The 13,797-nt window shown below is 35.7% G+C and overlaps 1 protein-coding gene and 1 pseudogene across 2 annotated transcripts in view; one reads left to right on the top strand and one right to left on the bottom strand.

The window, feature by feature from the left end:
* Ano3 (anoctamin 3) overlaps positions 1-13,797 on the top strand; it is a 321,996-nt gene that overhangs the window by 70,671 nt on the left and 237,528 nt on the right. The gene's annotated exons all lie outside the window — the stretch shown is intronic.
* Positions 2,595-4,380, bottom strand: LOC103161908 (annotated as a pseudogene). Its single transcript, XR_004770616.1, has 2 exons — positions 3,199-4,380; positions 2,595-3,149 (listed from the first exon to the last, which is right to left on the bottom strand). The product of XR_004770616.1 is annotated as a 60 kDa heat shock protein, mitochondrial-like (transcript).

A 13,797-nucleotide genomic window follows, 5' to 3' on the forward strand; every position in this document is an offset into this window, starting at 1 on the left:
AAAATTGTCTCTTGTAAAAATAATTCTAAGTTATGTGAGTCATAGGGGAAATTGCTGAAGTGAAAATCATGGTATGACTGAATCTGATATCCAGTAAAGATTTGAGTCTATATAACTATGTGTGTGAAAACTGTGGCACCTAAGTTCCCTGCTATCAGACTGGATCTATGATATGAAATATGTTAATGTAGAATAGAATATAATTGATTATGGGTCATGTGTCTCTTCTATGAAAGATACCCTTTTAAAAAAACATCGTGATGGGGACAATTGTGTTGAGAACTTGTGTTCTGGTTGTCAGTCTTACAACGGAAAACAATGGCCATCCCATTGTATCAAGTAGAAGTCATGTTCCTTGTTTTATAGTGCTTCCTTCTAGTCAAAGTTGACTTAATTTGCATAAGCATTCATGATCAGACCAACAGTTGTGGGTGCCCTTGTAGGGATGCATATATGATTTGTCATAGCGTTCCAACTGTACACACAGAGAACACTTAAAAGCCAACATAGCATTCTTAATAATAATACCACAGTAATAAGGACCATACACTTAATAGTAAATGTCTTTTCTCTGAGCAAGAAGACAAAGATATGTTCAGTCATAGTGTCCCCATCAAAGACAGTATTCTCTTTAAGGCCCTCTTTTATCATGTTTTCATTGGCGCTTACAAGAAATCATTCAGAATATTTCATAAGAAGTTATTAGTAAACTACAGTCTGAGTTTCATGGTAAGAATTGAATCCTTCGAGGAAAATGTTTATATAGATCACAGATTTACTTTATTATATTTTAAGCTTCTAATTTTTATATTCTAAACATATATTTTGCTCTTCATAGTCCCTGTTGAATGTCCATTAACATATTAGTAGCCAAGAATCACCCACTTTGATGTTAGTATCAGTCTAGACTCCTAAGGGATTATTGTCAATAGTTTGACAAGAGTCCCTGTTCTTTAGTCTTTCTCTACCAGTTGTATTGGTATGGATAAGGGTAACCTTGCTAACCTTGCAGCTTCTTCAGGAAACACATGGCATGTTTCCTTCTCCATAAACTTTCTTTTCTTCAGTATACACACCATTAGAGTCCAGCTTTTGGGATATCCTTGTTCCCTATGACCAAGAGGATAGGTAAAATTTACCAGTTTATAGTACCTTTGAAGGTATTCCATTGTCCCACGTGTCTTAACTGGCCCAAAAGACAAGGTTCAAAATACTGACTGTTCTTTTAGACATTCTTACCTCCTCATTGATGTAGGCCTTCAAGCTTTATTAGTTGAACACCAATTTCTAGTCTTCTAGTTTTAAATATCTTGTATAATATTTAAATAGATCTTAAACAAAAATATGTTTTAGGATATTGTTTTCAGACTTGCAATACCAGGCATATGTTCCCTCCTCTGCAGTGTTCCTTAAATCCAATGGGAACACAGCTGGTTTCCCCATAACATTCATTCCACTATGGCACCCATGGCCATATCTTGTCATGCAGGCCATTAATTTAGCTCACTATATTCATAGCTGGATAAGACTGTCAATGACATTTTTCCCCAGTAGCCTGCATAGCACCTTCAGATATAATGAAAGGTAGTCATTAGGGAGGAACTTTTCTGATCAGTTACCAACCTGATTTCCCCATATTGTCGCCTAAAGTTATAGTGTCTGTAAATGTGACCAAGAAACCATAGGCTCCAGCTAGGTTAATCTACTAATATTATTTTGCTTAATGTACATAATGTTAATCTGCTGTATAAATTCCTATCTCTTTACCAATATGCTAATGAAGCTCTCAGATCTCCTCAGAGAACTTCCTTTGTGTACTGGAGTACAGCTAATGTAGAAAATTTCAACTGGTTAAAGTGTGGAGATTAAGTATCAGTAGAGGATTCAGCCACAAATGGCACATTTGTATGACACCTCTCCTACCCCACCCCTGTCTTAAATGCTTAGGAACCAAAGTGATGGTCTTCTCCAAAGTTCCTCTCCCTAAAGGTCTGAGAATTAGACAATACCAAGAATAATTTATGATAACAAACATACTTCCTTAGAATTCATTGTGAACACAAATACTTAGAAGTATCCCCCACCTTGTAAGATTGTGATGCAACAAAAAATAATGTAACAATTCTAATGGGGTGGTAGACCCTAAAGCCAGGCCACTGTTAGAAAACTGGAAGATTTCATACAGCCCTGAGTTCATACTACAAGAACCTCTTCATCAAATAATATCAAAAGACAATCCCCTCAGCCAGCAGAAGGACAGTGATACAACAAATAATCACTACAAGTCATATGGTCATCCCATCTCACATTCAATTTCAGAAGTATTTATTTTTTTTAAGTAGTAAGATTTTCTTTCAGAAATCTACAAAAATCTTTAATCAAAAATGCAAGATAAATTATCTGAAGGGGTGGACAATGACAGCAGTAAACCATTATGTATTGTCAATGGGAACCAGTCACTGATGGTTATAGTGATCAGCCAGCGTTCTCTTCAGTCATTTTCTTCAGGTAACTTCTCTGAAGTTATCACTGAGGAACCTGCCTTGAGCTTCCTGTCACAGATCATTGATAAGCACAAAGCACTATTCTAGGAGTTAGAACATGCCATCTCACATAACCCCAGCTATCCCATACATTGTGCCCATTCCAGGGTCTCTTCTTTAGGAATTTTGGTCACTACAGCTTCTGCTGTAGTTAGCAAGGAGGCCACCCCAACAGCATCCAGGAAAGGAAAGCAGTTCTTACAACCTTTGTTGGATCAATGATTCCCTTTTCCACCATGTTAGCAAAGTCTCCGAGCATAGCATCACAACCAACTTTCGAGGAACTCTGCAGAATTTTCTCAACTATCAAAGATCCTTCAATACCTGCATTCTTAGCGATTGTCATTGCAGGAATTTTGAGTGCTCTTTTAATGATTTCTATACGTATTTTCTGATCTTCATTAGAAGGCTTTCATGAATCCAAGGCTGGGATGCATCAAAGCAGAGAGCAGCCCCCTCCTAGAACAATATATTCTTCAACAGCTGCTCTTGTAGCATTGAGAGCATTGTAACTCTGTATTTCTTCTGATTCATTTCAACATCTCTTGTTCCTCCAACCTTCAACACATCTACTTCATCTGAAAGTTTAGTGAGTCTTTCGTTCAGCTTTTCCTTTTTCATATTCACTAGTTGTGATGTCTAGCTGTTGTTCAGCTTTTCCTTTTTAATATTCACTAGTTGTGATGTCTAGCTGCTCAGTCATTTCTTGAATGTGCTTCTCAATTTGAGCTTTGTCACCCTTTCCTTTCAAAAACATGGTGTCATCTTTGGTGACCATGACCTCTTCAACTTTCATTGTCACCAAAGATGACACCATGCTTTTGAAAGGAAAGTCATGAGCTTGAGCATCTTCAAGATTTAGATTTAGCCCCTCTTCTCCAAATACCCCACCACCAGTAGCACCACCAGTAGTCTTTAAGCTGATTCTTCCTATTTTCCCCAAAACCTGGAGCTTTGACTGCCACAACCTGAAAACCAACTTTTAGCCTGTTCAAAACCAGTGTGTTTAGGCTTCTCCATCAATATCTTCAGAAATTATGACCAAGGGCTTCCCATGAGCATTAGTAATTTCAAGAGCAAGTACAATGGACTGGACACTAGAAATTTTCTTTTCACTCAACAGAACATAGGTATCTTGGAATTCACATTTTTGACCTTTTGATGTGTTAATAAAATATAAGGAAATATATCCTCTGTCAAACTTCATGCCTTCAATAATTTCTAATTCATCATTCAGGCTTTTTCCACCCTTCGCTGTGATGACACCCTTCCTTCCAAACTTTTTATTTCATCAGAAGTGATGTTTCCAATGTCTTTGTCTTTATTTGCAGAAATTGTAGCAACCTGAGCAATTTCTTCAGTTTTCACAGCTTTAGATTGGTTTTTTTATTTCAGCAATTACAGCATCAACAGCCAACATCACACCTCTCCAGGTTTCTACTGGATTAGCCCCTTTGCTGATCTTCTCAATGCCTTCCTTGGCAATAGAACATGCCAGAACAGTAGCAGTGGTAGTGCCATACCCAGGCTCTTCATTTGTGTTATTTGCAACATCTTGAACAAGTTTAGCTCTGATATTTTTGTATTTATCCTTTAAATTAATTGCCTTTGCAACAGTAACCCCATCTTTTGTTACACTGGAACTTCTCCAATTCTGTTTAATAATCACCAATCTTCCCTTTGGTCTCATTATGATAGCTACAGCATCGGCTAAAAGGTCTACAACTTGAAGCATTAAGACTCTGGCATCCGATCCAAATTTTGCATCTTTGACATAGGCCCGAGTGAGATGAGGAGCCAGAACCCTGGACACTGGTCTCATCTGGGGAAGGACTGTGGGTAGTCAAAGAGTTTCTGTGAGTCAGCAGTGAGAGGGCACAAGGTAAAGCAAGCCATCAGTGGCGAGTGAAGGCAAGTTTTTAGTATATATTAGAGAGAAATATTCCACTTTGTGGATAATTTATTATAAAACACTGTACAGAGGGCCTAGTTTGGTCCCATACAGGTTCATCAGCTCCACAACCTCAGGTTATCTGTGGGCTTCCCCAACATGATCTTTTCTTTGCTCTTTTCATTTTTTTCTGCTCAAGTGGACTCTTAGAGCTAATTCTGGTGCTTGGCTGTGATCTCTGCATCTACTTCCATCAGTTTCTGGAAAAAGGTTCTATAGTGATAGAGTACTCACCAATCTGATTAGAGGAGAAGGCCACTTCAGGCACTATCTCTACCATTGCTATGAGTTTTAGCTGAGGTCATCCTTGTGGATTCCTGTGAATTACCCTATCACCAGCTCTCTCCCTAACTCCAAAATGGCTCCCTCTATCCAAATATCTCTTTCATTGCTCTCCCACTCCATCCCTCCCTTAACTCCACCATCTTGTTCCTTAGTGTTCTCATCCCCCATGCCCTCCCCTCTACCTCTTCCATGTTCCCAGATTATCTGGGAGATCTCAGTTATTTCCCCTTGCAAGGGTGACCCTTGTACCCTTCTTAGGGTTCTCCTTGCCACCTAAATTCTCTGGAGCTGTGGAATATAGTCTTATTATCATTTGCTTTGCATCTAGTATACACTTATGGGTGAGTACATACTCGGTCTTTCTGGGTCTGGGTTACCTCACTCAGGATAACATTTTTCCTAGTTGCACCCATTTGCCTGCAAATTTCATGATGTCATTTTTTTTACAGCTGATTAGTGTAAGTGTATAGTGTAAGTGTACCACAATTTCCTTATCCATTCTTTGGTTGAGGGGCATCTAGGTTGTTTCCAGGTTCTAACTATTATGAATAATACTGGGATGAACATAGTTGAGCAAGTGTCCTCATGGCATGATTTTCTGAGAAACTGCCATACTGATTTCCAAATGGCTGTACAAGTTTGCACTCCAACCAGCAATGGAGGAGTGTTCCCCTTACTCCATATCCTCTCCACCATGGGCTGTCGTCATGCTTTTGATCTTAGGCATTCTCTCAAGAGTAAGATGGTATCTCAGAATTATCTTGAGATGCATTTCCCTGATGACTAAGGATATTGAGGAATTCCCAAATGTCTCTAGGCCATTTGAGATTCTTCTGTTGAGAATTCTCTCTTTAGATATGTACCCCATTTATTAATTGGATTATTTTGGTATTTTGATGTCTAGTTTCTTGAGTTTTTTAATACATTTTGGAGTCAGCCCTTTGTCAGAAGGCTGGTGAAGAACTTTTCCCATTATGTAGCCTTCCATTTTGTCTTGTTTACAGTGTTCTTTTCTTTACAGAAGCTTTTCAGTTTCAGGAGGTTCTGTTTATTGATTCTTGCTCTCAGTGTCTGTGTTCTGGTGTTATATTTAGGAAATGGTCTCCTGTGCTAATGTGTTCTAAGCTACTTCCCACTTTCTCTTCAGTTTGATAAAAACAAACCCATGGACCAATGAAATCAAATTGAAGATAGAGAAATTAATCCATACACCTATGAACACCTGATTTTGAGAAAGAAGCCAAAACTGTACAATGGTTCTGGCATAATTGTATGTCAACTTGTAGAAAACTGCAAATAGATTCATATCTATCATCATTCACAAAACTCAAATCCAAGTGTAGCATATATTTCTAAAGAAAACAGAACAGCAAAATATCTTGAGGTCATAACAGGAGCCAATTCAACAAAACAAACACCATGTGTTAACATCAAAACTTAAGTCTTAGAAACATGAAACCTAAGACCACCAATGAAGAATGTTAGGAAACATTTGAAAACAATAAGTATGGCAATTGTTGGGGCCTCAGACAAAACCATCTCCACCATCAAAGGCTGATATACTGGCTACAGCAATTACTTTGATCTCTATTAGAGGCATCCAGGAATATTACTTTGATAGCCTCTAGCTGTGATAAGAGAATAGCCTTATGCATCAAAGCAGAATAACTCTACATTCCCCTTTAGAGAAGAGGACACTCGTATCACCAGCTTGTGCCTCATCACTTCCTGCTGAAAAACTCTGATCCAAGCAGGCCAGAAGTTGCTGCCTTCCTGTAGCATTCCAGATTCCAATGTGAAGCCATCTTGGCTCAGGAAACTGCTCACATTGCATTGTCTTTTATATTGGTTGTCTTTAGCACAGTGGTAAGAGGCTGGCAACAACCTAATGACTCTTAGAATTCTCAGCATGCCCCCACTACTAGTGGTCTAGATCCAGAAGCGTTGAGAGAATCCTAAGAGAGACAACCATAAGACAGTACCTTTAGTCAAGTGCCATTGGAAGAGCAGAAGGCATATTGACAAAGGTTCACAGGACAGATCTCCATCCACTAGTCTAAGTAATGAATCTGGACTAGATTCAAATATTGTTCCTAAAATGCTGGTAGGCACCCTACTTCAAAACCTTCAGCTTCTTTACAATCTTGCCTCAGCCTCCCAAGACTGGCAGAATATATAAAAGAAAACTTCAGTTAAATAAAACTAGCATTTACCTGGGAATTCCTATTCCCCTGGGTGCTGAGAAATGGGTCTACTTCATTTAAGCATCCCTGACCTCTGAGACTTTAGTAGATAACCATACTGGTTATTCTTAACTGGTTGATACAGCTTTGGTGTTAGAAGTAGAGGCAACTGGAAGAATGTTCCTTCTTATTTTCATTTTTTTGGAGGTTTAGTTGAGGCCTGGAAGCTGATGCAAGAATGAGTCCCTTTGTTTATAGCAAGTGATGGAGCCTGGAAATCTGACCTATGTGGGTGGATGAGCATGGCACTGGACAGGAAGATTCACAGAGGATGGAAAATTCTACATGAGGGGGCATTTTTAACCTTATCATTGATAAGTGTTTATGTTGCCCTTTAGCATTGTGGTTGGCACTGATTCTGCATGATCTATGAGTCAATGTATGTAACTACTCAAAAGCCTACAAGAACTCTAGTTTTTATAGTTCCTTTGAATAACTATGAAGTGCCTAAGTTCCACTGATTTCCAACATACCTGTCAGTAGCTAATTTCATTGTTCTGTCTGTTTTCCCTATGAATAATAGCACAGGTCCAGGAAGAATTTTACCACATCCAAGCTTAATCATGACTCTAATGGACCACTGTCCTTTCTGGGGTCAGTCACTTTGTATCTAAAACAAAAGTATGTGGACATTGAGAGCCAAATCCTTTGTTCTTGCTCTACTTCATCAGGAACCACAGAAGTGTGAAATTATACTCTAAACTTGGCAGCACATTAGTGCAATCAACCTTGCTGTCTCTTCAGTTATTGTCTTTCCTCCTAAATTATAATAAAATAGAAAGTAAATTGTAATTTCAACCAATACTTATGTATGCAGAATACAGTAGAACATGTGTCTCCCATCCTCACAATGGAGATGCATTAGCCCATGAATCAGAGGTCTTCTTTATGGGTAAACGTGGATGGACATAAAAAATGTATGTCTCAAAATATTGCTCAAATGACATCTATTAATCGGGCATACTTAACAGTTTCTAGAAAGTTACTTAGTTGACAAAAACTTATCACATACTTAACTCATAAAAGTATGTACATGTTATGGTTGGCTTTCACACAAACACTTCTAGCAGAAATTTTTCAGGCTAGTGGTGGTTAGGTATTAAATATATGCACACATACAGGTTGAAAGAGTTCATCCCTTCCTGCTGTCTTGAGTAATTTATCTACTTTTGTTTATTCATCTAGATCTATATGATCTAAGCTTCTTAATTTTCAAGATTCAAGGATTATCCAGAATTCAGTGAAAATCATCAGGCCTTCCAGTCCATTGAATTTATATTTCATGGAAAAAGACTATAACTTTGTATTTTTTACAACCAAGCAGAAATGCTTACAAATAAGTCAATTTCAGTAACAATATGGCAAATTATTAATATAGCTATTCAAATGTTGATTTTTTGAAATGATTTCAAATGAGTTATTTATTTTGTAGCAAATTTTGTAAAATCTAAATAAGTTTAATTGTATACATACATTTCATACCATGAAAACAGAACTGTACTGAAATAGAATATTAACAAAAATATTTAAATTTAGAAGAAACAGATAAATTCCTAGTCACATATGACCTTTTCAAATTAAACCATTGCAATATAAACAGCTCAAACATATCTGTAACAAGGAAAGAGATTGAAGTAGTAATAAACCTGTCACTCAACTGGCCAATGGGATTGGACCAAAGAATCATCTACCATAAAGTTAGAATGGAGGAGGAACTGAGCACTAGCTGGGAGAATCCTCCTGAACCTCTTTGGGTCTAGATCTGAGTTTCTGTGACTGTTTCCATGACTCTATTATCATTTACAGTGTTGAGCTAAAAATGAAAAAAATCATCCTCTCAACTCTTTGGTACATATGTAACCTTGTGCAACTATTTTCCTGTTTTTCTTAACCTTTTATTCTTACACACTTCAGTGAAGAGATTTGTAGATATATGAATTGTTTGTCAAAATTGAAAAGATGTGCCTTTCCTTTCACTTTATTTTACTCAGCTTTGAATTTGTTTTTGTTTTGATTACCTCCTTCATCTTTAGTTTGTTTGGTTTTCAGTGAGTTTGGAGTTATATATTATCATATATCATATATCATATCATATATATTATCATCTACACATTTCCTTCATTACTTCTTTTTTCTAAATGTTTAAATTATGTTTGCCTGTTTGGGTGAAAGACTGGCAGAGTGCATATGTGGAGGTCAGATGATGTCCAACAGGAGTCCATTCTTTCCTTTCACCTTGTGGCTCTCAGAACTGAACTTAGGTTCTCAGGCATAGAGACAAGGCTGAACCTTTCTGCATTATCTTAGTTATACTTATCAATTAAAAATGTTTCAATAATGGAGACTATCCAAATTCTGAAAGTTTAAAGCATTACCTAACACATATTATATATTCAATCTTTATTTTGTTTTTGTTTATAAGGCTGATGGAATCTAGACCTCATTAAAATATATTACTTAGCTCTCTTTTAATTTTTGAGCGTAAGGATTTTTTGCTGCAATTAAATGATTCAGTACATGTAAAATACTTGTGCAAAACTGTGGTATGACTAAGAACATAGTTGCTGATTTCTCATGAAACATTTAAAAAACTAAAATAAATACATTTTTCAATCTTATACATTATAAGGTCTTTATTATTAAAATTTAATTTATTATTATTAATTAAGACTAACTAGTAACATGTTACAGAGTTTTAAAGTTGCTAAGAGGGTAGATCCTATGTTCACTACTCTTACCATAAAGTTGAGAGGCAGGATCAGCATTTGTAAGTGATGAGTACTTTACAGCATTGAGTGATGATGATTGATTTCACAGGTTTATACTTAAATACAAACACCTTATGCTGTCAAGCTGTATACACTAAATGTTGATAGCCTTCAAAGTTTCAGTCATGCCTTAAAATACTTTGATAGCTGGACAAGCTATCACACACTTATAGTTCTAGTACTTGGTAAGTGAAGGCAGAAAAATTGGGAGTGCAAGTTCAACCAGGGCTGCAAAGTGACTGTGAAACCATCCTGGAAATACATGAAGCCCTGCCATACAAAACTGAAAAGAAATAGAATATTGACAAAGTTGATAATCATCATTATCATCTTGGCTGATCTGAATCTTTCATGAATGTTGTAATTTATGTGTCAAATTTAGATATAAGTTCTTACAAAAATACTTGAAGTCTAGCTTTTTGAAAAGAATATTATTAATTCTTTGAAAATTTCATACTCTTACACTGTGGATTGTTTTTATATTTTACCAGCACCAATATGACTAATCAGTGTGTCATCTTTTGTTTTGTTTTTTAATATATTGATGCTTAATTTAATTGATGCTCAGGCTAATTTCTTTTTGGGTAATTTTTTTCCTGAGAAATAGTTTATTTATATTCTATCGTCGTTACTACTTCCTAATTTGTTTGAAAGTTTTAAAATAATTACATTTTAACTATTTTCTCCTTTTTTGAAGTTTATAATTTTTTTAGTCAGAGTTGGCAAAACCAGTTGGCAGTCATAAGCCCATAGTAGGTGAATGGGTATGTGAATTCTTGATCTGGGTGCTTTATTTTCTTAATTGTTTCCATTATTTTACAGATACACATTCTCCAGTACTTTCCTGAAAGTTAGTTTAAAAGACTTTTTTTTTTTTAGAATTTGCAATAAAGTGTCATTTTTTCTCTTAAGTACACGTTTGATAATTTGTCAGGTCTGTGCAGATCCTGTTAGGTCCAAGAGCTGAAATAAGTGGACATATGTCCCTATCTCTAATTCAGAAGCAATCTCCAAATGCTAACCACTTGCAAAGGAAACTTCAGTTTCTTCCAAGGGAGTCTTATTGGGGAAAATAACTGCTATTAAGAGTATACTGCATGCAATAGATGACCAACAAACAACAAACACAATTGCATCTCTGAAGCTTCCTTGTCCTCTGATGATGTATTAGGGACCTCCCTTTTATTTATGCTTTGTTCTTTTTAAAGTTTTATCATATTTTTATTTTATTTTATGCTTTTCTTCTCTCGTTTTAACCTACAGACCCCTTGCATATATATATTATGGCTTCCAGTTCATGGTTTTTATGATTTTAAAAGTATGCAAACAAGTGCATCTCTGTCTTTTCTGCACTTTCTTAGCTATTTTCTTTCTGCTTATTAGTTTTGCCCAGTTAGTATGTGTTAGTTTTTGTTTTACATTATTATTATATTTTATCATTATGCCTAAAAAGCCTATTCATTTTATAATGAGAGACAGAAAGAGGGTGGATTCAGATGGGAGGGGAGGGAGAGAGAGGTAGAACTAGGAGAATAGGGAGATGAAACAGTAATCAGGATATATTATGTGAGAAAACTTTTATTTTCAATAAGGAGAAACATTAAAAAGAAAAAATAGAAAGGTCATGTATTTGAGAGGAAGTTGGGAAGACACGGGGTAGTTGGAAGAGGGAATGGAAGGGGTAGCAATAGTGTAAATGTATCATTCATTCATGTATGGAATTCTCAAAAGTAAAAAATGTACTTAAAAACAAATAAGTAATTACAATCTTGAAGCAAGATTAAAACAATTCTAAGTGAAAATTGCTTCCTCTTACTTAAAAATGTAGTAGCGTGATTTTGTAGTTAATTTCCAGTTGACAAATTTGCATTGTTATATTCTCAAAATCTTTCTATACCATTGCTTTGTTAGCATAATTTTATATTTCTATTTTTTCATTCTCATTTTAGCTCAATATTTGGGTAGATGGACTAACAATACATATGCGTTTGACACATCTTCTTTCTTTATGTGGATGGCAGAACACCTTTGGCATCTCCTTTGCAGTGAGGAATTCTCTATCAGAACTGGTAGCATGTTCAGTGATTGTCCTTAATTATTTCTGAAAATTCAAGTTCACAACTAATTTTTATTCTAGATCCATAGTCAAAATATAAGAGTACTTTATAAACCTGTTGGCTAGAAGCCAGAAAAAAAGACAGGCTAAGTTTCAGAACTAATTTAATAATGATCACATCATGCAGACTGGGTAATAACTATTGTTGGAAACAAGGCATATATGAGTTCTGAAGGGAGTATTTTTTTTTAAGAATTCCATTGTTTCAGGGAGGCACCTGGGTGTTTTTTTTTTAAAGATTTAGTATGTAAAGAGAATATTAAAAGTTGTTTTTCATTTCAAGTACATGATGACATTTTACTGTTCCAAGCTTTCTCCTAAACTGTAGCTGTGAAAAAAATCAGAGCTGTATTGAGCCAACCAATTCCTTATTGTAATATTTCTAATAAAACATCATTGCATTCAATACAAAATGTATTCTCACTGCATATGATTGATGGTGCAATTATAATGATTGTAGAACTGTTGTTTATGCTTCTCTGTTATGCATGCCAGGTATAAAGACTAGAGGACATTTGCACTTGATATATTTACAGAAAGGGAGAAACACTGGTAATTTTCAGGCGTCTAATGTCAGCTTCCAAAATTTCTTGCTGTTATTATGATATGCAATCTCATATTTCAAAAATATTGTTCCAAGAACATTGTTTATGTTCCAGATAGGAGAATGGAAGTCACTCACAAACTGTAGGTATACTGAAATCTTTACTTTTTATTTATTTTTTTATATTCCAGGTGAAGATGTTTTGATTTGTTTTGTTTTTGTAGTTTTTGCAACAGAAACCCAATTAATTAATCTATGGATTTGGTTGATTTCTGGCACTACTTGTAGATTTTTTCAATCTATGATAACTTTTCCTGCCTTTTTTGGTCTCTTGTCTCAAAAATCATGTCTGAATGCAGCTTCACTACTAATTCTTTAAGCATCCTCAGCATCTGATTCACAGATTTGGTGGAGTTGCATATTATTTTCCCCACTTACTGCTTCCTCCTTTATGAGTCTGTATCCTGATAGTCGCACTTAAATGACTTGCCTGTCTGCTACCAATGACATCACATTCTTTAGTGACCATTGGTGTGCTTCTCCACTCAAATCAGACTCATGTTCTCAAGAGAATATACCAGAAAGCTAGTTAGTCACTACGAATTTCTTAATCTTTACTCTTAAAACAAATCAATAATGATCTCTGTATGCTTACAGAGTCAAATACTCAGTTTGAAGTCATGTGTGTTTTATCTCTTATCCTACATAAAATAGGTATGGTTCCAGGAAAACCAAAGATTTTAAAGAACAAGTAACCCGATGAAGCTCAGGATGTTCCTCATGGACTCTAATACTTCTCTGCCTGATCTTGACTTCCTTCTTGTTTCATTTCACAAGCCATTTATCTTAATAAAATAACTGAGAGCAAAAATCCATGATTTTTAAGCAGATGGTCTGGTGGCAACTACAAAATCATCCCAACAAGAGCTGACCACTGATACAAATAAATGAATACGTGTGCATCTCGTATATGACCATAGTATCAATTTACCTCATACATCAATTTGATATTTAAAGGAAGAAAAGACCTTTATTTTTAAGACAGTATAATATTGCACAGGATCCATTCTGTGATTTAGACACTAGACCAAAAATTAAATTATACATCTTCCAGAAAAAAAAGGAAGATGAGAACAAAGCAGAGTTTAGGAAAACACTTTTAAACATGATGCATTATGATGGAGAACAGCATCAAGAAGGCAGTATGGTGGTGTACAACTTTAAAATTAGCAGTCAGGAAGCTGAGGAAGGAGGATTAAAAGCCAGGGAGGCCTGAGGCTATCTAGTGAGAATTGTCTGAAAATATAAAACAGAAAAAGTAATAAATAAAAAGGAAATGGGGAGTGG

The sequence above is a fragment of the Cricetulus griseus genome, chromosome 6 (assembly GCF_003668045.3).
Source record: "Cricetulus griseus strain 17A/GY chromosome 6, alternate assembly CriGri-PICRH-1.0, whole genome shotgun sequence".
Lineage (NCBI taxonomy): Eukaryota > Metazoa > Chordata > Mammalia > Rodentia > Cricetidae > Cricetulus > Cricetulus griseus.